The sequence below is a fragment of the Lagopus muta genome, chromosome 1, assembly GCF_023343835.1.
Source record: "Lagopus muta isolate bLagMut1 chromosome 1, bLagMut1 primary, whole genome shotgun sequence".
NCBI lineage: Eukaryota > Metazoa > Chordata > Aves > Galliformes > Phasianidae > Lagopus > Lagopus muta.
This window is the reverse complement of record NC_064433.1, coordinates 45,178,026-45,199,660: the sequence shown is the minus strand read 5'-3', so window position 1 is coordinate 45,199,660 and position 21,635 is coordinate 45,178,026. Positions and strand designations below refer to the sequence as shown.

Below are 21,635 nucleotides of genomic sequence, written 5' to 3'. Positions count from 1 at the left end.
TGAACTTTGGCCAACAAAATAAAAGCAAAAATCAGAAAGTGTCCAAAATGAAAAAACAAAAAACAAACAATTGGGCAGAGTGTGCCATAAGTGTATCTGTGACCTGGTACTTGAAGCTCAAACACACATCACTGAGATCACTTCAGATTTGGACATATTGTTCTATTTTGTTCTTCGTTTGGTGGAAACATGTCAAGAAGATACAGTGCAAAATAAATTGCTTGTAAGGGTAACTTGTAGATTTTGCTCCGTACAGGAAGGTTGAGACATTTTGGGGCAGAAAGGACTGAGAAGTGAGGGAATGCAAACTGGATCATTTTGAACAAGAAAAAAAAGATTATGAATGGAAGAGCGAGGAGGAAGCATGGTTGTTGCGGGCAGGATGAGCACAGGGATGGCACACGGACTGTGAATGCAGCATTAGTAAGAAAATACCAAGGCATAATGGAAAGGACGTTTTCATCGCTACTGAGCAAGAAACCTGCAGAAGCTACATGGCCACCCCTAACAGGCGAGGGGGGCGGCTGCTCCCTCACAGACGGCCTCCACCCTCCCGCAAGCCGCACGCCAAGCACCACAGGGGTAGCCGCCGGCGGCCGCTACACCTGGAGCGAGCGGAAGCCCCTCCCCAAGCTGGCACAGCCCGGGGGGAGCCCCGCAGGCCGCGCCCCGCAGGCCAGGCCGCGCACCGCCGCGCGGGGAGCAGCAGCGCCCCCTGCGTCCGGCTGGGCCCGGCTCCCCCGGCCCAGGGAAGGCGGCCCGAGCTCCCCTCCGCCGCTCGAGGGCATTTCCCGAGGCCGCGGCCCGGCGCCCGGCTCTCTCTGTCCGCCCCCCCTCACTCAGCGCTCTCCGCAGCCGCTAGGTGTCGCCGGCGTCCGGCCTCCCCCGCGGCCCCTCCTGCGCTCGGGCTGCCGGCGGGGCTGGCTCAGTGCGCTGCGAGCGGGCGGAGACGGCAGCCCGCAGCGGAGACGCGTAGCCCGGCTCGGCCCGTCCGCGCGCGGCGCTCGGCCCGGACCGGCTGACGCGAGGCTCCGCGCTCGGCACCGGTAGCGTTCGGCTCCCGGCACGGCCCGCGGCCGCGTTCCGCTGGGGAGCCGCGGAAAGGCGACGGCGGGGAAAGCAGCCATGTTGGAGCGGGGAATAAAGTGACTTCGCTCGAGGAGGTGGCGCGGCCGGCGGCTCTCGGGGCGGCGAGGGGAGGAGGGGGCTCGGCTCCCAGCGCGTCCGGATATCGCTCCTGGGCGGAGGAGGAGAGAAAGGAGAAGGGGCAGGAGATCCGCCCCCGGACCCGCGGAGCCCCGGCGCTACTGGTGAGTTGGGGCCGCTCATTGTCTGCGTGCCCGGGCTGCGGGGCCGGCCGCCGGAGCGGGGCCTCGGCCTGCGGGGGCTCGGGAGGCTCGGGAGCCGGGCCGGGGGCTCCCGGCGGGGCCGGGGCCGCCCGAGGACCCGCAGACGCCGCGGAGGGGCTGCGGGGGATTTCCGCCGTCCGCGGGCGGCCCCGGGGCCCGAGCGGGGGCGGCTCCCGGGGGCTGCCGTCGCTCCTCGGCCCTGGCCAGAACGCGAGGCCTGGGGGCGGCGGGGCGGCCCCGGCGGTGCTTGCGGTCCCGGCCGCGCTTGTAGACTCCCTCCCTCCCCGCCGCCCCCTCTGCTAGCGAGGCTGCTTTCTTCTGACAGCTCCGCGCTTCGCAGCCTCCGCACAGATGACACATTCGATCCTGTTGCGGCCCTCCCTCCCCCCACACGCACGCACGCACACCCAAAATCTGTCGGTTGTGTGTGTGGCATAAGGGCTTTTGTGCCCTGCGCCCCTCCGTGTTGCTGCATGACAGGATACGTGAACATTGGCTGACCGTGAACTTCGGTGAACTCCTCTTCTTCTTCCCCTTCCTCTGCCAGATATGTGATGGCACGAGGCCAGCGGGAGCAGAGCGGTGCTTCCCTCCCCAGGAAGGTGGGGTGGATGCCCATGGGTGCCTTTGGTGCCCTGTGAATCCCCTGGAACTGTACCCATGCTCTGGTTCTGCTGCTGTGAATCTGCTGCTGAGCTGTGTGCTGACAGACCTCTTTGTCTCTTTTCTGCACCAATTTCAGCTGCAAAACAGAGTTGTGTTCTGCTCTAAGCTGTCTTTGGCACTTTTATAATGATGGCTACTGGTATTATGGGTATGGTGAGGAAAACAGGGCTGAAGTGCATCATACTCCAAATTACTTCATGTCAAAGACCTCTATTTCCTTCATTTTATTTCAGTAAATAACTTACGTGTGTGTGGTTTCTTCCTTTTATAATTTAACAGAAGATCAATAAAAACTTGCTCATATCTATTGTGGCTTATATATGAGGAGAGGAAGCCGGATTTGATATTCTTCCTTTCCTTTCCTTCTTGAATGGTACTAATTGAGCTGCAGACTAGATGAGCAGAGGTTAAATATGTGGAAGACATGGGTCAGAAGAAAACTTATCAAATCAGACAGTGCCAGATTCGGGTTTGTTTTCATGTTAGAACTATGTAAAAGTGAAGGAGGTGACCTGGTATTTTGTGTGCATAAGATACTAAAAAAATTGCCATATTGCTTTGTTGTAGGAATCCTGGGTGCTCATTGCACAGCCCTTGTTATTTATATCTGCACTTGATGTGATGTGAGAAAGGCCTGTTTTGAATAATTAACGCAGAAGTAACAGATACAAAAACATGGAATCATATGTTTGAAATGCAGAGTGAAAAATTTTCCTTAAAATTATTTATACTTGAAAGAACAAACCCAATCTCCTCCTCCAACAGAGAAGTCATTACAGTGTTAACTTGGCGTTAAAAAGGCCGCTTGAATTTGAGAGATGAAAGCATCCCTTTTTGATGGCATTATGTAAATCCTGCCTGTCAATGAGCAGTCTGGCTTACAGCACCTTTAATTGGATAGCGTGGGACTGCTCAGACCTGGGCTTTGCGTGTTGGTGCATCCTGGTGTCCTCCCAGGATGGAATTCCACACAGATCAGTAGGGGTCTGCCTGCATCCATGCTTCTTTCGAATCGGAGCCTGTGTTGTCTGCAGCAAATGGTAGTTGGGAAGCACGAGGTCATTTATTTTTAGCTTGGCCAAGGATGTTGTGCATTAATTCATCAATTTAATATAGAAAGCACCCCTGGCGTGTAGAGAAATAATATATAATTCCAGTATAGACTTAGAGTAACTGAAAACCAGCTGTTTTTCCCCTGAATGGGAAAAACATCTTCAATTTCTGCATAGCGCTGCAGCATAAAAATAGGAGATTGCTTATGGCATAGATATCCCGTATGCCTGGTGTGCCACATAGTACCAACAACTAATAATATGCCAAGATTTCTGGCTGGATTGTTAACATACGCATTCTTCCAATTTCTTAAATAGGATTCTGCTGCTTGGAGGGGAAAAAAAAAAAAGGTTTCACTAATCTTAGTAAGTTCTGGTTCAATGCAGTGTATTTGAGTAAGCCAACCTAAGTACCGTCAGGAAGGGCTTCGCTGGAGACTCATTCTATGAGCGCTGCATTAAAACCTTTCCTGAGAATTGCTGCTTCCATGTGGAGTGGAAGAAGTGGGTGATCTGTGGACTGGTCTGCTTTTATTTGTAGCTAGGGGGGAAAAATAGTCTTAAAATCCAAAAACCGTCTAAAAACCAGGCTTTTCTAGTGTATGTTTGGTATTTGTAAACATGCTGACTATTGGTTACAATTCTTAAGATCTCCGCTGCGTGGTTTTTAAGTTTTTATTTTTTTGGCAGCAAGTTTCAGTTATGTGTCTCATGACTCAGCTGCACACCGCTGTCATTGGTGACACTTCAGAATCTGATACAAAACTCTCCTCCACAACTTGTGCTGTAGAAATGCTTTCAAAACGCCAGATGTTTGCTCGACGGTTCCACAGTCTTCGTTCTGTTTGTGCTGCCCAGTGCTGTGCTTCTCATTTAAAGAACAGACTGACACGCTGTACTGCTGGTGACCATTGTCTTTTTTGCAGTGCATGTCACTGTAGTGATGACATTCTCATTCTGAATGTAGAACTTGAATTATTTTGGTGCCAGTTCACACGCTGATACGGAGATCATTGTACTTGGTTGTTAAAACTAAAAGCGTTTTATATTTGAATGCTCTAATTACTAGGCAGTAATTTTAATCGAATTCTTAGAAACATTTAAGAAATCTGAGGCTACATGTTATGTTAATAAACTTAGTAAATGTGTTATACCCTTTCAGAGCCTAGTCATGTTTTTCCCCTAGAAACACGAATAACAGATAATACTTCCAGAAATAGTAATTTCACAGAAATGTCATCAATGACAAGAGGTGTTTTCTTTTTTCCATGTATTTTGTGGAGAATTGTGATTCCAGTTTTGGTAGGTGTTTCTCTGCAGAGTGAGAGTTAATACTCATTTAGCTAAATGACTAGCAATAACTGTATCAAATACAAATCCCTACTTAATGTAGGGATACTGCAGTGTGCTGATACTGCACTGTTAACTGACTGTGGATTGGTACTTCCTATAGAGCTGGTGGTTTCCTGGCCTTGTTTTAGCAGAAGTATCAGCTGTGGCGTTCAGCTGAGCTGCCTTACTCGGATATCTAACTGCAGTGGTTCAGCTTCTGTTCTCTGATCCAGTTATATGGAGAATGGTAACTTTAAAGGCTGCATAAGTCAAGTAACTTGCATTAACTAGCTTTTGGTTTGTTTGTTTGTTTTTTTCTTTTTGCATAATACAATATCCTGCATGTATTTTAAAAAATGCTAAGTTCCAATGGAAGAACCAGTGAATGGTATATCTGTAATTGAAATGGCAAGTTTGGGCTTTGATTATGACAGCATGAAGAAAGAATGTTGCCTTGAAAAGGTGATTTCTTGTGCAAGTTTTACAGTATTTTCATATTCGTATATTGTTGGAAAGCCATAGTTATCGAAGAAAGCATGAAGTCATGCAGGAATACAGATCCATGTTTAGGATTTGAGCACTTTCTGGAATCATGCAATTTATGCTGACAACATAAAATTAGAAAGAGAGATTAATTTGGTCATTTCCATGCCAAGGAAGAATTCTTATTTTATATTTCCTAATGTGTTTTCTGATCCGTTGTAAATCCTCAAACAATAAGGCTTTTGCCACTTCTTAATGGAGATCATTAAACCCCATGAATGACTGTATTATAAAATCCTTTAAATGCACCAATTCTGGAAATCATCGTTACTGACATGTTTGGGCTTTTGAGGTCTAGTGCCTGTTTTTAAAAGATCAGAAATTTCTATTATTGGGACCATCAGGTTTTCGGGGGGTTCTGTGTTCAATACAGAGAAAAAACGTGAATAGCATGGCCAGAAAAACACAGCAGTGAAAGTATTTTTGTTCTTTGTATGATGGGGCAAATTAGAAAAAAGAGATAAAGTACTTTCTGAATGCTTTCTAAGTACGTGAAGGCTTCAGTGAATGTAAGGGTAAATTTGTGAGTGTTCTTTCTCTAATGCCTTGAAAACGTAGTAAGTTGAAGAACACAGTGTTAGCCAAGTGTTTGACTATCATCCCATCCCCCCCTTTTTTTTTTTTAATATTCTCTGGAACAATGAATTCTGCATATATTATGATGAACGAAGCTGTGTTATTATACCACAACAAAGAGAAATGTCTTGTTTATCCTCCTAGACACAGTTCTCACTTGTTTTCATATTTTAGGTTGGGCTTGCTAGATATCTTGTGTAAGTGAAAGTTACTGCATGCTGTCTAATCATATTTGATTTAATTATAGCCTATTCCTTATAATTGTACGCCTTCTGCTGCTGTTTTCAAGGCGTGCTGGAGTTGCACGACGGTCTCTGATTTTTAGCAGCTGTGCCTTGTCAGCCTCACTGTCTGTTCGTGCTGGAGCTGGCAGGATCCTGGCTTTCCCCTCTGTGGACATCGCATCTTCACCTGAGCTTTCATAACCAGAAGTCTTCTTTCAGGAACATCCCTTTGCAAGTGTTTTTGACTCCTTATTCACATATTACTAGTGTGGAGTATCTTGATTTGTTCAGATACGTGGAAGATGTTTTTATACAGCAAGTATTAAAGATATTTTTAGTGACGTTTACAGTAATGGAGCTGATTGGCATTCATGAAAATAATATGTATATATTCATGAAAATAAAGATCTTTTGGAGATGGGAATTACCAAGACTGATCAAAGAACATTCATAAAAGACAATGGGTTTTCTGGTAACTGAGAGAAACTTGTTTGAGTTTCTCTCTATAGAAGCCTGTTCACAAAAATGTATAGAAGTTGAAGTGCATGTGGTTGATCAGCAAAGTCAAAGACTGTGATGAGGAAAAAACTGTGACCAAAGGGCAGGATGCGTTTTGGAAAGCAAATGAATTCTAACAAGGCTATTAGCCCGTGAAAACACTAAAGAAAATGGTAGTATTTGTTGCTATTCAGAAGAGGTCAGTGATGTTCATTAAATACTCTTATGTTCATAAGTAAAACCAGATGATAGTCATACACATGATGCTTTGAAGTGCTTCTTAAAATAGCTTGAAGATGTTGAACAGCAGCCCCTGGAGTTGTATGGTAAGAATTGCAAAATGTTGACGGGGCATTTTCTGAGGTATTGGTACAGTTGGTGTTTGTCAGGAGGTCTTAGAATACTGAGGAAATTTGTGATGAGCGCAATTGAAGTGTGCTAAGAGTTGGTAATGAGCATTGTAAAGGCTATTTACTGGGCTAAAGTTAAAGTTGAGGTGAAAATTACAGTGATCCATCACAAGTTTATGGAAAGTTGATCTTGTGAAAATAACTTCCGAGTCTCTTGATAAGAGACAAACTTTGTGATACGTGACTGTTGATACTGCAGAACAGACCTGTAAAAACCTTTGGTTGGTTGTTGCGTGACGTTTTGTTTAAGGAACAACAGTGGTTGTTCACGTGTCTGTGTATGACAGAGTAAAACCTGGCTGACCGATGGCACGAGCCAAGCAGTCCCTATAAATACCGCAGTTAGGTCACGGTGTGCCGTGTGGGCTCAGCAATGTCAGGGTGTCCGAGGGAGGCTGCTCAGTGCTGGCTATCAGGAGTGTTTGTCAGGGGAGCAAGAGAAAGTGAAAATTGCTCACCCTTTTTGTACATAGAGCCCAGAGAACTTCGCCAGAATGGGTCGTTGGCGCAGGTTTGGAAGTTTCAGTGATCATAACTCATACGTGAGAGGTTTAAAATCAAGTTTAACATAATATATTACATTTTACTGGACTTTCAGTACAGCTGAAAGCTGAATTTCTGATCGTAGAATTCATGAACACTCTACATAGGCCAAAGCAGTGGTGGCTGTGAGTTTTAACTGAGGAGCATCAAGATCCCTGTTTTTTGTCTGTTCCTAGCTTGTTGCAAGAGCCACGTCCTCTGTTTTTTCTCTGTCCGTGAAGATCCAGTTGTCATAAACAGCAGCGGGGTGTTTAAAAGTGCAGGAAGGTTGTTTCCTTCTTAACTACCACTCAGTCTTAAAAGCCTTGGCATAAATATCTAACTAAACAGTTTAAGTGCCTCCTCGCAGAAGTATTTTATAATAATTTACCTTATTTATAGGCTCATTGAAAACCAAATGCAAAGCTCAGATGGCTGCAGGAGGCTGCGCTTGGCCCTGTGCTGCCCAGCACCAGCAGCTCCCGCTGTTAGAAGGTGGAATTGAGTGCTATGGGCTGTGCTGCTTGTGGCTGCTCTGGGATGGCAGTGGAGGTTAAAACAGACACTGGGGTGCAAACTCAGGTTTGTTGGTTGAGTTGTTTTGGTGTTTTTTTCACATATGTAAGAGTCACCTTCTGCAGGATCGTGGAAAAATAGCAGTTTGCAATTATTTATTTTTTTAAATATCCTGAGCAGATGGGAGGGGAAACTTCCTCTTGCACGGAGAGGAAAGGAGGTCCTTGACTGCTAAATATATCGAGTGTGTAATGCTTTTATTAAAGTCTTTTGAAAGCGTGGTGCAAAATGGCAGCTCAGACTTTATTTTGGTAATGGAAAAAAAGAGATGGTGGCAAATAGTTACTGGTAAATCATACATATTATTTGTTTTGAATACAGGTACATCTTTGAGATGGGAGCTGTGAGGTTCTTAGTATTGCAGGACAAAAATTTGAAGTTGAAAATTTTTTTTCTTGAAAATAATGTTTAAAAATTGAACGATTTAATCTGAAATTGAGTTCAGAACAAATGTCTTGAGTAGACAGCAACAAAAAGTGGATGGCCATGGTGGTCATATTTGAAAGGGACTTCATTAGGACATTTGTGCAGAATCCACATCCTTTCTGAAGAATTGGTCACCTGGGAAGATGAGATCTTTGGCTTTACTGAAGCTACAGCTTGGATTTACATTGCTGGTATTGCTGCTGAGTGTTCTTGACAATGATTTCCTCTATTTCTTATCTGTACAATAATACAATTTCAGAGACAATTCCAGAACTTTAAGATTCTCCATAGTATTTCATTAGCTTTGCCAGCATGATTCAGTAGGTTATGGCAACGCAAAATATTTGAAAGCTTATGTTATTTACCTTCAGGATTAAACAAGATAAACAGCTTACAGTGTTCCCATTTGCACAAGTCACAGTATTTTTAAACCTGCTGCCTATAATACTGTGTTGTTTATCAGGGAATGCAGTTAACCTGAATGTTGTATTGTGGCTTCTTTCTGATTCATCTGGATATAATTCTCAAAAGCAAAACGTTTGATCTGTAAGCCAAAAAATAACTTCTAAAATGTATTTAGGGAGAGGAAGTCATTTTGGTACTAAGCATACTCCCTTTTTCCTGGACAGCTTGGGAAATACAGCATAGCTGCGTACAGTAGTAAATAGATTCCATAGCTATATGCTTTTCTTCTTGAATTTTGCAATTTTCCTATTTTAGGAACAGTGCCAAGTAGATTATGAGTTCTGAAGTTATGGACGTGATGTGTTTTTATACTAACCTTAGCTGTTGCATTTCAAAATGTGTTTTTACTTTGTGTATGAAACGTACTGTGATGATAAGGAAGTATTCTGAACCTGCTTCCTTTAAAATGGGATTTTGTTTTGTATTCTTACCTAATAGGAGTTTTGTTTTCCTGCTATTTAGGATTGTTTCTGTTGGTGGAAGAGGTGGACGTTAGTTGAAGGATTTAAGTTGTACATTGTTTGTCATTGTGAAGTTATTTTGGGGGTGAATGAATGGGCAGTGGCAATTTGCACCTGTGACTGTGACCTGTGTCATAGCAAAATGCCCACATTCTCTTTTATCATCTGTTTCTAAAATGAGTTGTTGAAACTTGGAAACTATTTTATCAAATAATCTTATCTAAAATATGATTTGTGCCAGATTGGCTGATTTGAGTGCTGGTGTTTGTTCATTTGTTTTCTACTACTTCTATCTATAATCAGTAGAGTAATGCTTTCAAAGGCAGTACTAACATCTTAATACAGAACTGCCTCTCCTTCGACATTACTGGAGCCCACTGCAGTCCTTGTTATGGTATTACAGCATCCCAGTTTGAGCTGAATTGAGCGCTTGCTTCAGAAGTTCTTACTCTTACTGAGTAGGTTTCCACTTTATGTGTGGGAGGGGAAGAGAGTTGGAGGAAGAGGGAAGGCTTACATGGCTGTTGGTGAAGAAGAGAGGGTGGCTAGGGAGCAAAGCATTTTCTTACTGGTGCTGTAAAGCTGATATTTGACTCCACAATTGATATGAAACTGTCTGCAAAGCGCCTGGAGACAAATAATGTGCTCCCTCCCCCTTCCGCCTTGCTATTCATACAGTTGGGTCTTTAACATGTAAGCAAGAAACACTGATTTCTCTTTATTCTTCCCTTCTACTTACATATGCCTAGAAGAAATTAAAATTCCAGCAGTGTCAGTAGTAGTGATAATGCCATTATATTTGAATATTGAGATAGATGACTGAACAATCTGTTTTCATTTTATGTCTCATGGTAATTTCAGAAATGAAGGTTGCAGGAAAAGATGAAAATAATCTTTTTTGTATTTCAGAAACTATTTTTTAGATGTGTGTGGTCCAAGATAAAACAAGCCTACTCAAGATGTGAACGTATACTTAACTTGCTTTTGATGCTCATTACAAACTTAATGGCACTGCAATGTATAGTCAGTACTCAATTTGGATCTTTCTGTGATGGGGTTGCTGTAGTTGCTCATGGCAACTGCAGTTGCAGCTCATTCCAGAGATTTTTTGCTTGGAAGATATATCTGTATTTTACTAGTATATTGAGAACGATTTTCTTGAGATTCATTATTTGCAAAGGATATTTCTTGTTTTTTTTTTTTATACATCTTAAATAACTTGTTGAAGGTTATTGTAGTAGCTGCTGTTAACATCAGCCAGTTTTCATGGGAAGCAATACATCAATAGTTAAAAAGGTATGTAGGGAAAGATAATGTATGTTGAGTTTTGTGTTCTTAATTGGAGGCTCATTTAAGATGGTAATCTTCAAGGTGTGACCGTCAGGGCATTTTGTAAATCAGACTTAGCAGGGTCTGCTGCAGACAGCTGCTAAGAGAAGTAATGCCCCTGTAGGCTTGGAAAAATCTTGTGGTATAGACTTGTTGGTAAGCATTTAGACTTTTCTTAGAAACATGTGGATGAGAAGTACAGAGGTGGTGCATCTGTAAAATAAGTACTTTTGGGCCAGCTTTGTGCTGACACGATGGGATGGCTTTCCCCACATTTGGGGCTAGCTGGTGTCTTGCTGCCAGTATTTTTATACCTAGGTAAGTGGATCTGTCCTGAACTGCTTAATCCACATTACTGCTTTACGTCGCAGTCTAGGTGATTGTACTGGTGCCTTTTCCAGCTGCACATCAGACAGAGCTAATGCACACATAACCTTGCAGAGGGAAGTACCCTCCCTAGTCTGTATTGGGTGTACAGAGCTCCCAGTACCAGACTGCAGTAACAAGTCTTTGTCACTTCAGGAGGTTTAAAAAAAAAACTCTCCAAAAACTAAACCAACAAAACTCTCTGATAAAGCACAGGAAGCAAAATTGTTGACGGAGAAAATTCCTTTTCTGTATCGTCACTTTTATGAGAAGAGCCCCACCCCAAAGGTAATGCATTTAACTGTTAGTGGATCCCAATGACAAATATTTTTTCCCTTGTATTCTGAGATTTAATGGAGGTTGAAAGAATATTAAACAATGTAACTTTCACTAATTTATTTATGGTAGTTGCTATATTATTCTAATTTATAAATATTTTCTCAAGAGACTTCAGAAAGCTGCGTTCCATTTTGTTTAAAAAATGGTAGGTGTTTCTGATGGTTCGTTCTTTTTTCCTTCTGCTCCTTCTGCAGTGTGCACCAGCCTTGCTTTTTTTGTTGGATAATAGTGTTATTCTACTATTCCAGTGGGATTAATGTTTGTGAGTCTTAGAGCTGAGCAAGCTTTTTGCTGCACAGCGTGGAATAAGGGGAAGCTGTGCCCTGTGTCAGAGGAGAGGTGAGCCTTTTTTACAGAACTGTTCCTCTTCCCTCCCCATCTGTGTGACTGAGCAGCTTTCTTAAGCCCAATTTCTGAGCCAAACCTTGGGGTTAGCAGTAGTTTTGTTGGGTAGGAAGGGCAATGAATACAGATTTCACAAGTGAGTGATTGAGTCTGTAGCAGTGACCAAACGAGAGCTTTACAGCCTGGGTGTGTCACTTCAGCAAGCTGTGTGTCAGACTGGAGATGGAGTGAAATCTGTTCTTGTGGGACAGCGCAGGTCTGCTGCTTTTGGTTTGTTTTAAGCCAAAGAGGAGAGTCTAGGGGTTGTTGTAGGGCTTTGCTGAATGTGCTGTCAGCAGTATTTTGGTGTAAAAGCTCAGTCGTGTTTATCCACTGACACACCATGTATGCAGATCTGCCCCTGAGCTGCTGCATACAGCATTGCTCACGGTACGTGCTTATTACGTGTGCCGTGGATAATGAAATGCTTTCAGCTCTTCGTAGGTCATGGGAATGTCTCAGCTCTTTCAAATCTGTCTTGAAATGCTGTAGGCTGAATGCAGTGGTGTTGCAGACAACGTGGAGATGATTACTGGTTGATGCTGAAGGGTCATAAGTATTACAATAAAGGAGATTGAACTGAAGCTAAGAGGTGTTTGGAATGCCCTGGCACATTGTATTCTGGTGTCACTGCTTTGTTGCTCTACCTGGTTCAGAAACAGTTTTTCTTTGATCAGCACCTCTGAACACTGTTTGCTTCTGCGCCTTTGTGCTCATAAATGGATTGCTGTCTTCAGAATTTCAGGGCCATGAAATGCCTCTTACTACTTTTCTACTTGTACTTTTTTTCTTTTCGTTGAGCACCTTGGATCTTTAAATATGTGTGTTATACACAGGCAATGCCCTGAATAAGGTTTAAACTTCCCACAGACAAGAAGCAACTATTATCCTTAGCTTCCAATATAGTTTCACTTCATAGTTTCATTTCATTTTGTCCATCAGTATTGTGGGAAATGCTGTTTAAAAAGCAATCTGCAGGGAACATCCCAACGTCGCAAGATGCATGCAGTGTTGTTCTTTGTATGCATAAATCTTCACAAGTTTTTTTGTTTGTTTGTTTTTAACTAATTTGGATGCTACTAGGAATTATTTATATTTTACCTCAAGTTTTAAACTCCTTTTGAAGTTCATAGAATAATTTTAGTTTGCATTGCTCTTCAGATGGCAAGTTGATATTGCTTCAAACACCCAAAGTCACTAAGTAGCAAAATCAGCCTAATGCCCAGCTCAGGGTTTTATTGTTATTTTCTGTCCTGGAAATTCTTATGTGTGTAGTTCAGAAATTTATTTACTCAAATAATTTTGCTAATATTTAGTGAGTAAAATTAAAGAAAATCATGGAGATTTCAAAATAAAAACAGAGAATAGCTGTAAGAATTTGTATTGCTATAATTGAGACTTGTAGTTTCTGATATATAATTTTACTAGTTTATTTTTTATTAATTTAAAAATATTGGCATTTCTGTATGCAGCAATACAGTGTTTATACATCTTTGCTTTTTTATGGCTAATGCAGGCTTAATTTTTTTCCTAGATACATAGCAGTAGTTGAAAGCCAGATATACTTTCTGTAAGTATTGATGAATGCTGGAGTCTTCTTCTGAAAATGATATATTTTTAATTAAATTTAATACTGATTATGTGTATTTCTCCTACTGTAAGATATGAAGATCAAGGTAATGTTTGGAAAGGAAAAAAAAAATAGAAAATTGCCCTAAGGAATGATTTATGTGAGTGTAATTTTGGGACACTACTTGGAGACAGTGTATCTATTATACTGGGGTTTTTACAAATAAATTTTATTTTACAGGTGATGTGCAATTTAACTTAAAAATGGGAAGTATGTTCTATTTTAAATGTTAATTAAATTCATGGAAAATAGGCAGATGATGAATAGAAGGCTGTTATGACCTTTTTGGAAAACAGAAGGTATTTAGGATTCTTATAAGCACTGGTAGCATTTCTATACCATAGGCCTTTCTGTTTTGTTTATGATATCTTGAAGTAACATTAATAATTGTGATCTACTCTTAGGCTTGTTGTGTCTTTTGGACAATTGAAAATCCTGTATGTGATGTATATGAAACCTTTCTTACTTTAAAGATGTGAGGAAAGTTTTGGGCTTCTCTGAAGAGATGCATTCACATATTGAGAGAAAAAGATTATAATTGTCATTTTATGGCTGAGTGAAATTTGTATGTAGCAAATGAGATGTAAAGAAAGATAACCACATTTTCTTCGCATGTGCAAGGCCTCCTCTGTATGCAGTTTCTGCACTTCCATTTGTTGTGCACTCCATGGTTAGTTAATGTACATTGGGCACGTTATAAATACATGTCTGGCATATCAGAATATGATTTATACTATGTACATCATAAATACTTCATTCAGTGTTTTCACTGCTCATTACACAGACTCTTCTAGTGGGACTTGAGAGGGTAAATGAATTCTCTCAAGACTTAAATGCTGTCATCAGTGATATCTACCTGTTTACATTTTGTATGGGCTGTACACGGGGTGCTTTTTGAAGGAATAATCCACTGCATGAATAAAGAATATTCATGTCTTTGTCGAGCTGAAGTTTATTAGAAGTACTAAATCAAGTAAAAATGCTGTTCTTTTTTTTTTTTTCCTTAGTGAAACAGCCTCTGGAACTTAAACATCTTGTTTCAAAACAGCATTATTAATAATTTAGTAGGGCTAAAAGAGGGGGTTGCTTTCTGACAGTTCGTAATTATTCAAAGTCAGTTGAGTTTAAAGGCGGAAGAGAACTTTCTTTGTATGAATTGGCATGCTGAAATTAACCTGCCGTGTTCCGTAGCGTGGGATGCACTGTTTTATCACAACGGTGCAGCATAATATGATCAGCTTCTAAAATTCAGTGCAGCTGAATGAAGTAGTGTGTCTTTAAGGTGTTTTTATTTGTACAGATACAAAGTCAGATTGGGATGATCGCTGGAACTGAAAGCAAAGGCAGAGGCCTTGTTACACAAGGTCATGGACTGGCTGGTGGCAGCTGTCGTGCTGTGGCAGCTGGGCAGGCCTGTTGCTGGGAGCAGGCCTCTTGTGTGATAGCTGTGCCAGGAGCGCCATGCCCGGAACAGGCTGTAGTTTGAGAGTAAAAATGCTTTGAGGTGAGTGCCTGTTTACTGCAGCCTCCAAAAGCCTTGCTTGTATGTATGTAATTGGTAGCTTGCTATACAGGAATATTTTGCATGACACTTTGGAGGCCATACCCAATAAAAACATTGCAGAATACATATGGTACATGTAAAAGTTAAAATATTATTAGTGTAACATATTAAAAGTTAACACTAATAATATTCTCATTAACAACTTTGGAAATATTGTATAATTAAGATGCTGGCAAACATTATATGTAGACTGCTAAAAAGTCAAACATAAACCTTGTCTTCTTGCAGCGTTCTTTATAGACCAACGTGATATAATGCTGTCTGGAAAAAGTCAGAGAAGTTTCCCATGTGCTTTATATACCAATATGAAGTGGCTCTTGTTATGCTAAGACATTTCCTTAATTAAATCCAAATGTAGAATAAAAGCTAGTACATTTGTGGTGTTCTGATACTTACTTTATTCATAAAGTTGTTAAAGGATACACGAACAAGTGCTTGCCTTTGCTGTGTTAGAAAGGGATCTTGAATAGAAGATTTATATGTGCCATTATCCTGTGCAGATCCATGGGGAAATTTGATTGTAAGCCAGCTGTGGAGGCACACATAAATGTTTTTTGGAGAAAATGTGAGTTAGTTTGTGAGAGTGCAGTACCACGCTGTTCTGAAGCTGAACAAACTCGATTAATTATTATTTTTTCCCTACTGGACTCTACTAGAGTTTGAACATGAAGGTAGATTTTTAGGAATGTAAATTGGAAGTGGCCGTGTGTGGCACTGACTCTGCTTTCTTTAGCCTTATCCCAAATGCTTCGCTTTCCATGGGGTTCAGTTGTGAGACTGCAGTAGAAGGATGGCACTGCTGTCCCCAGACACTTCCCTTCTATCTTAACTTCACTGGAGGAGCTGTCCTGGGGTAGAACTGCACACAGCATGCTGAGTAAATAGGATTTCTCACTCTTACCTTAGTTATTTGCTTGGAAAGTATCTGCTGTTTGTGCTCATAGACCTGAATGTTGATGTGTTGAACTGTCTGTTGTTCATCAAACGTGTACCTTCAAAAGAATTGTGTGGTTTTGATTTATTCTCAGTGATAAGCTACAATGTGTCTGTGCTGTTAATATAATGAATGGGAGATGGCTAAGTCTTTCAGTAGTCTTGGTAAGTTGGTAATTCAGAGGGAGGATACTGAAGTTAATAGTGATAAGTCATTGGAATTGGTTAATTAAAAGCCTAATTAATAAGAAGTCTTTATTCTGTACTTACCCATCATACTCTCATTGTGTTTCACTAAATGTCAGAACAATATGTGATTGGAGCATTTTGAATGATTTCTCAAGTATCATAGTAAGCTGTGAAAAACAAAGTGCCAACCCTGTGTGCTATAGCAAAACTTGTTGATTTTTGAGCTTCTTGGGCAAATTCATTCAATATGAGTTTTTGCTGGTGAACTGCAATAGCAATGGATTTCCAGGAATAGTTTGTTGAGCAGTAGATAGAATAATACCTTCTGTTTGTTTTGGTAGTGCTGGAGAGACTTTGATCCTTATTCTTGTTTTTGCTTTGTTGTGAACATCCTGGCATAGGGGGTGTAGCACAGTGGTTAAACTGTGTGTGAGAAATGGGAAGCTCAGCCAGACTTTTGCTGGTATGAAAGCCACTGTCTGTCCTCAGGATATTTCTCTCCTTGTTTTTTTTATTTTTAGTTTTTTATGTTCACTTTGCTCTGTGTTATATTGAGGAAAATACATTGTATATTTTGAAAAAGGGATACAGAATGTAGAGTATATTTCAAGTGTTCAGAAATCATCAGATTTGGCTTAAAACGTCTGCTTGACTTCAGTGTATACTTTAGTATACACTGGTGTCCTGTGTCTGTGTAGTTTAATTTAATAACCTTTAGATTCCAATCTGATACTTTTTTCCTCCAAAACTTTGTTCATTCTACCAAAAATAGTTTAATTTGATCTGCTATATTTTTGATATTTTGTATCGTGTTGCAGTGATATATATATTTGCCTTTTGAAAGGTTAATTTGCTTTGTATTGAAACCTTTAATCCACTGAATGTCTCTTTTGCTTGACGTTTATACTCATCTGTTACGCTCTCATGTTGAATGGTAAGTATGAGCAAACCTAGTCTGGTAGGAAACTGGATATGTGGTTTATGTAACTTTATTATAATAGATAGGTGCAACATGCAGAAAGTATGTGTAGCAAGAATAGACTTTAAATTTGTTGGACCTGGTGTTTCTTCCTTTGTGAATCAGATTGTAATGTTTATTATAAAAATTTAGTAGTAAGATGTATTTGAACAATAAATCGGTGGTAATGTTATTAACCCCAATAACTGCAGATTCTTTAAGGGGATACTAAGATCTTTATTGTGTATAGTCACTGAGTGAGCAAGAGTTGTAGACAGTGTACACAGGGGAAAAAGAACAGCTCCTATGAGGAGCCCTGGGATGACATTGTGTCTGTCTGACATTCAGCCTGTGAACTTAGCATTTTTTCTTCCTCTGATACATGGTACATGGGGGATAAGTAATAAGTTTTGTGCTAATTTTCAAATTTTTCAAGCTTACTATTTAGATTTTTTTCTAACGGGCTATCTGTATGAAGAGAGCTGCATGCTTAGCTACTTCAACTCAGAAGTCAAGTTTGCAAACACCTTAATTTGTTCTGAGCCCTGCTCAAGAGAGCAGGTGCTCTTCAGGCATCGCTTTTCCAAGTGTGGTATGAATGTATTGACGCAAATCCTCCTCTCTATGTGGATCTAGCTGAAGACCTAGCAACTGGGGAGGCATGCAAGCTGTCTAGAGTTGTCTTTGCATATTCAGTGTATATTTTTGTCTAGTCACTAACGGCTTCTTGGAGCTCTCTTAAGCTTATTGCAGGTACAGACTGCTTCTTGGGAAGGCACTCAATCTATTTATACAGAACTGATGTTGCGCAGGGGAAGTGTAAGTGAGATTCTTCTTATGGAGTTAATTAGAGTTGATGGAAGCATATCATGGGGAAATTAGGTACAGGGAAAAAAAGGTATCTTCATGCTTCACTTATTTCAGATTTGCCTTGGTAACGTTTGAATGCCTTTGCTTTTTTTTTTGCTGTCAAAATGTCACTATTTGGATCTTTCCCAATGTTTTCATTTTACTGATAGGAAACAGACGGGAAGGAACTAATTGGTATTAGTCTGGAAAACATGTTCTGAATACAAGTACAAGCATTTGTGTATTCTCATCCAGATTTCCAGGGTGTGAGATATGTGACAACAGGAGCATCATTCTGGGAATGCAGTTAGGTCTCTTGGGAGGCCAAAATGAGTTTCCTTCCTTACTGTGCTACCAAAGGAAAGTGCTCATACTTCTCTTGTTACAGATTCTCTTTAAATTGTTGCTTTATAATAAAAAGCCTGTCTTGTTAGCTCATTAGTAATTTCGACCTCCTACTCTCTTGTCAGCAGGGGGTAGGATTGCCTCCTACACCCAAGGAAGAAAAAAAAACAAAAAAAACCCCTTGAAAACTAGATTGTGATAGAGGCTAAATTTAAAAGAATTTTGAGAAGAAATAGGCCAGGCTAATCTTTTAACTCTGCAAGAGAGCAATTCTTTCTGTACGTACTAAATGGAAAACAAAACAAAACAAAAAAAACTCACAAAAAAACCGAGCCCATCATTTTCACTTCTGTGGTGTCTTTGGGGGTCCAGGCAACTCCCGTGTTAACGGGCAGAGAACATTTCCAAATAGGTTGATTTTGCTAATGCGTGTTGGCATTCCATATTTGATTAAGGCTTTTTGAATTGGAAAGCTTTCTGCAGTTCGGAAGCAGTTGCGCATGATACCTGATTGCCTCACAGAAAGAGGGGAAGGCGCTTCTGAACTTTAGGAAGAGCATAAGCTGTGAAAGCTTGTGGATGTTTGTGCTTTGGCACTGGGACAGTATAGGCAATGACACTTCAAACAAAAACATGAGAGAGGAAAGTTTGTCAAAACTCCGCTGTGATGACTCATGCATCTTTTTCATCATCTCAGATTCTGTCTGCACTGCAGTCACAGCAGCGAAAATACGATGATAGCTGTTGAGTATTGGTTTGCATGCTGCTACCCACAGCAGCAGTTCCTTGAAATTAGTTGTGAAAAATGTTATAAATCTTTCTGCGAAGTCTTCCAGTCTTTCCCTCCATTACTTGAATTTTTTTATTCCCTGCAGATTGAAAGCATTTCCCTTACACTTTTTCACATTCCATTTAACTTTAGCGTTCAGTGACTGTGGCAAATGTTTTTGTTTTTTCAACAATTAATATGATCCTCAGTCTGTGTCTGCGACTGATCAGTGAATAGTTATTCCCCCTGCCTGTCAATTTGCTGCTTTAACTGTAGAATACAATATATGCATGCAGAATTAAACTAACACATATAGAATTCAAGTTTGGGTGTTTGACTGGCATGTTGTGGTGGAAGCTTTGTGAAGCAGTGTCTTATTTTGAAACCATGGGTTTTATTGGATGTGGTCACCTGTTATCATGGTTGTTCAGAACTATTATGAATGTATTCTACTGTCATATTGAAAGAAAGAATAACCGTATGATTTATGGGAAATAATATTTGATGATCCTTGTAATATTCCTTTCCTTCCATTGTGTGTAGTGCTTATATTCTTGTGGGAGTAGACAGCTTGTAACTTCCTTATATATTCAGGTGAATATATGTGCTTAAGTGGTCATAATCTGTTTGAATCATCAGTGAGACTTATGTTATAAAACAGGTTATGTGGCATTACTGACACTTAATTCTATTGAGCTAGAAAATTGCTTGTGAATTCTTGCCTTCAGACCAAGCCTTCCTTTTTCAGCATCTGGAAAATCAAGTCTCTGGTTCTCAACAATTCACTTTTTTTCTTTAATAATTTGATTATTTTGCCTATTTTATAGATACTGAGTGTCCATAAGTACATGGACAGTTAACGTGAATTGACTGCTTTGTTGTCAGTTAGATGGCAGTGCTGAGATGAAAGCTAATACAGAGAAGACAAGTAGTGCTCACCAGAAGGAGCACTGTCCAAGTGTGCAGAATAGGACTACTACTTATTTGCAATCAAATGACTTCTAAAACATTTTCATGTTAAGATTTAATGCTAATAAATTTCTTTTGACTCTCCAATTTATTCAGTAGATATATGTTGATTCATAGGAATGGTGGCTGATAAATTGATTCAGTAATTCAGATTTGCTATTTATGTTCAAACTGCAGAGTTAAATTAAACTGTGCTTTAGTTTTTACAGCCAATCTTTATTCTTCAAACAACTTCATTTTGTGCATCTTTGCTGTGATCCGTGTTCATGTCTTCAACTGTTGTCAAAGACAGTTTACTTGTTTCAAGTTCAAGAACTTAAGAAGAATAATATGGGGTTTTATGTATTTTCTGTATGTCCTGGAAAGGATAATGTTTCCTATGTAACTCACTTAGCATCTCTGTTAAAGACAAATCTGTGCAGTTCTTTGAAAAAAAAACAGCTCTAAAAGTATTTGTTAAAAGGTTTCTGCCATATAGTAGACCATTCTTAATGCTTTCAGTCAAATCCTCAGTCACTAAGTATTGCGTGGTTCTTTGGATCTCAGGTCTTTATTTGCCTTGCCTTTATCTGCTTGGCTGTAGATACTTTTTTTTTTTTTTTTTACATACAGATATTTGATTCTGGGCAGAGCTGGAAAACTGGTATTTCACGTATTTTGTGCAATGGCAGATCAGCTCTCACACAGAAGGAAGAGTAAACTGAAGAACAGAAATGCGTGTTGAAGTACACTCATTTTAAAACTATTCTGGCTTAGTGATGTGGATTTTGTATAGGCATTCTTACATCATCTTACAAACATACGCAGTTAAGAAAACAACATGGTCTTATCTTGAATGTGAACCTTCTGATTCTGTAGAGATCTTGAACAGATGAGAGATTTAAATCCATTGTCAGTGTTTTTTTCTAATTTTGCTTGAAAGATTTTGGGTTTTTTGTTGTCATTGTTTTTACTGCAGAAAGTCAAGCTATACTTGCACGTGGTTTGGAGGAGCTTTATGGTTTTCCTTTTTGAATGCTGTAATAGGGCAGCTTCAAAAAAAAAAGAAGAAAAAAAAGAAAAAAAAGGGAAGTGAGAAGGAGAAACAGCACAGAAAGTCGCTCTACCTTGAAGGCATAATCAAGATTCTGCAAGCTTGCTTAGTAGAATCTGGATCTGAGCAGAGGCAACTGAAAAGTGTTTTGATGTGCTTCCATTGTTGGAATAGCAAAATGGTAACTTCTAGGTATGGCTTTAGTGTTTGATTACTCGGTTATACAAGGTAAAATAATTATAAGTGAGATAACAGAAGGTGGAAAAAATAGATCCTAAGCCCAAGTTCATGTGTTACATTTTAATGTTGGGATTTTAGTTGAACTGAAATCATTATAAGCTGTGCTAAAATAAGACAAAAGTAGTTTTGATGGTACTGGCTTACACACGACGATATACTATACGTACATGTTGTAATGCTATAATGTATGTGTTTGATTATTATGCTTAACTGTCCTGAACATATCTCATGTTCCAGCTCCACAAAAACTTCTCATTTGAGCTTAAGGACCGTGTGAAGCTACTAAGTGTATTTCTCTTATTTTAAGGATTTTTAAAAATTGCTGCAGGTTAGTAATTTATAATATTTGAAATTTTAATTACAATTGCTGCAGAACAAAATACGAGCATGCATCGTGACAACTGAATTATGTAAAATATCAAATTTTCCTGTCAAACTGGCTGAGTCACATATTTCACTCATTTTTTTAATTTTATTTTTTTGAAGGTATTTGAAATTGAAGAAACTCCTATGCAGAGATAATTAGAAATAATAGCACACTTCAGTATTTTTACTTGAATTTCAAGTTTCAGCTGCCTGAATTTTAAATTGGCCATCCAGTTTAAGGAGCTGAATGCATGTGCTGGAGTCATTTAATG

The 21,635-nt window shown here is 40.0% G+C and overlaps 1 protein-coding gene across 2 annotated transcripts in view; it reads left to right on the top strand.

Annotated features, from left to right (window-relative positions):
• The first annotated feature begins 1,028 nt into the window (after window positions 1-1,028).
• The window catches only part of CDK17 (cyclin dependent kinase 17), an 87,484-nt gene continuing 66,877 nt past the window's right edge, over window positions 1,029-21,635 (top strand). For both annotated transcript variants that reach the window (XM_048926445.1, XM_048926363.1), the window contains exon 1: window positions 1,029-1,310. The gene's annotated coding sequence lies outside the window, so the exon portion shown is untranslated. The remainder of the gene's footprint in view (window positions 1,311-21,635) is intronic.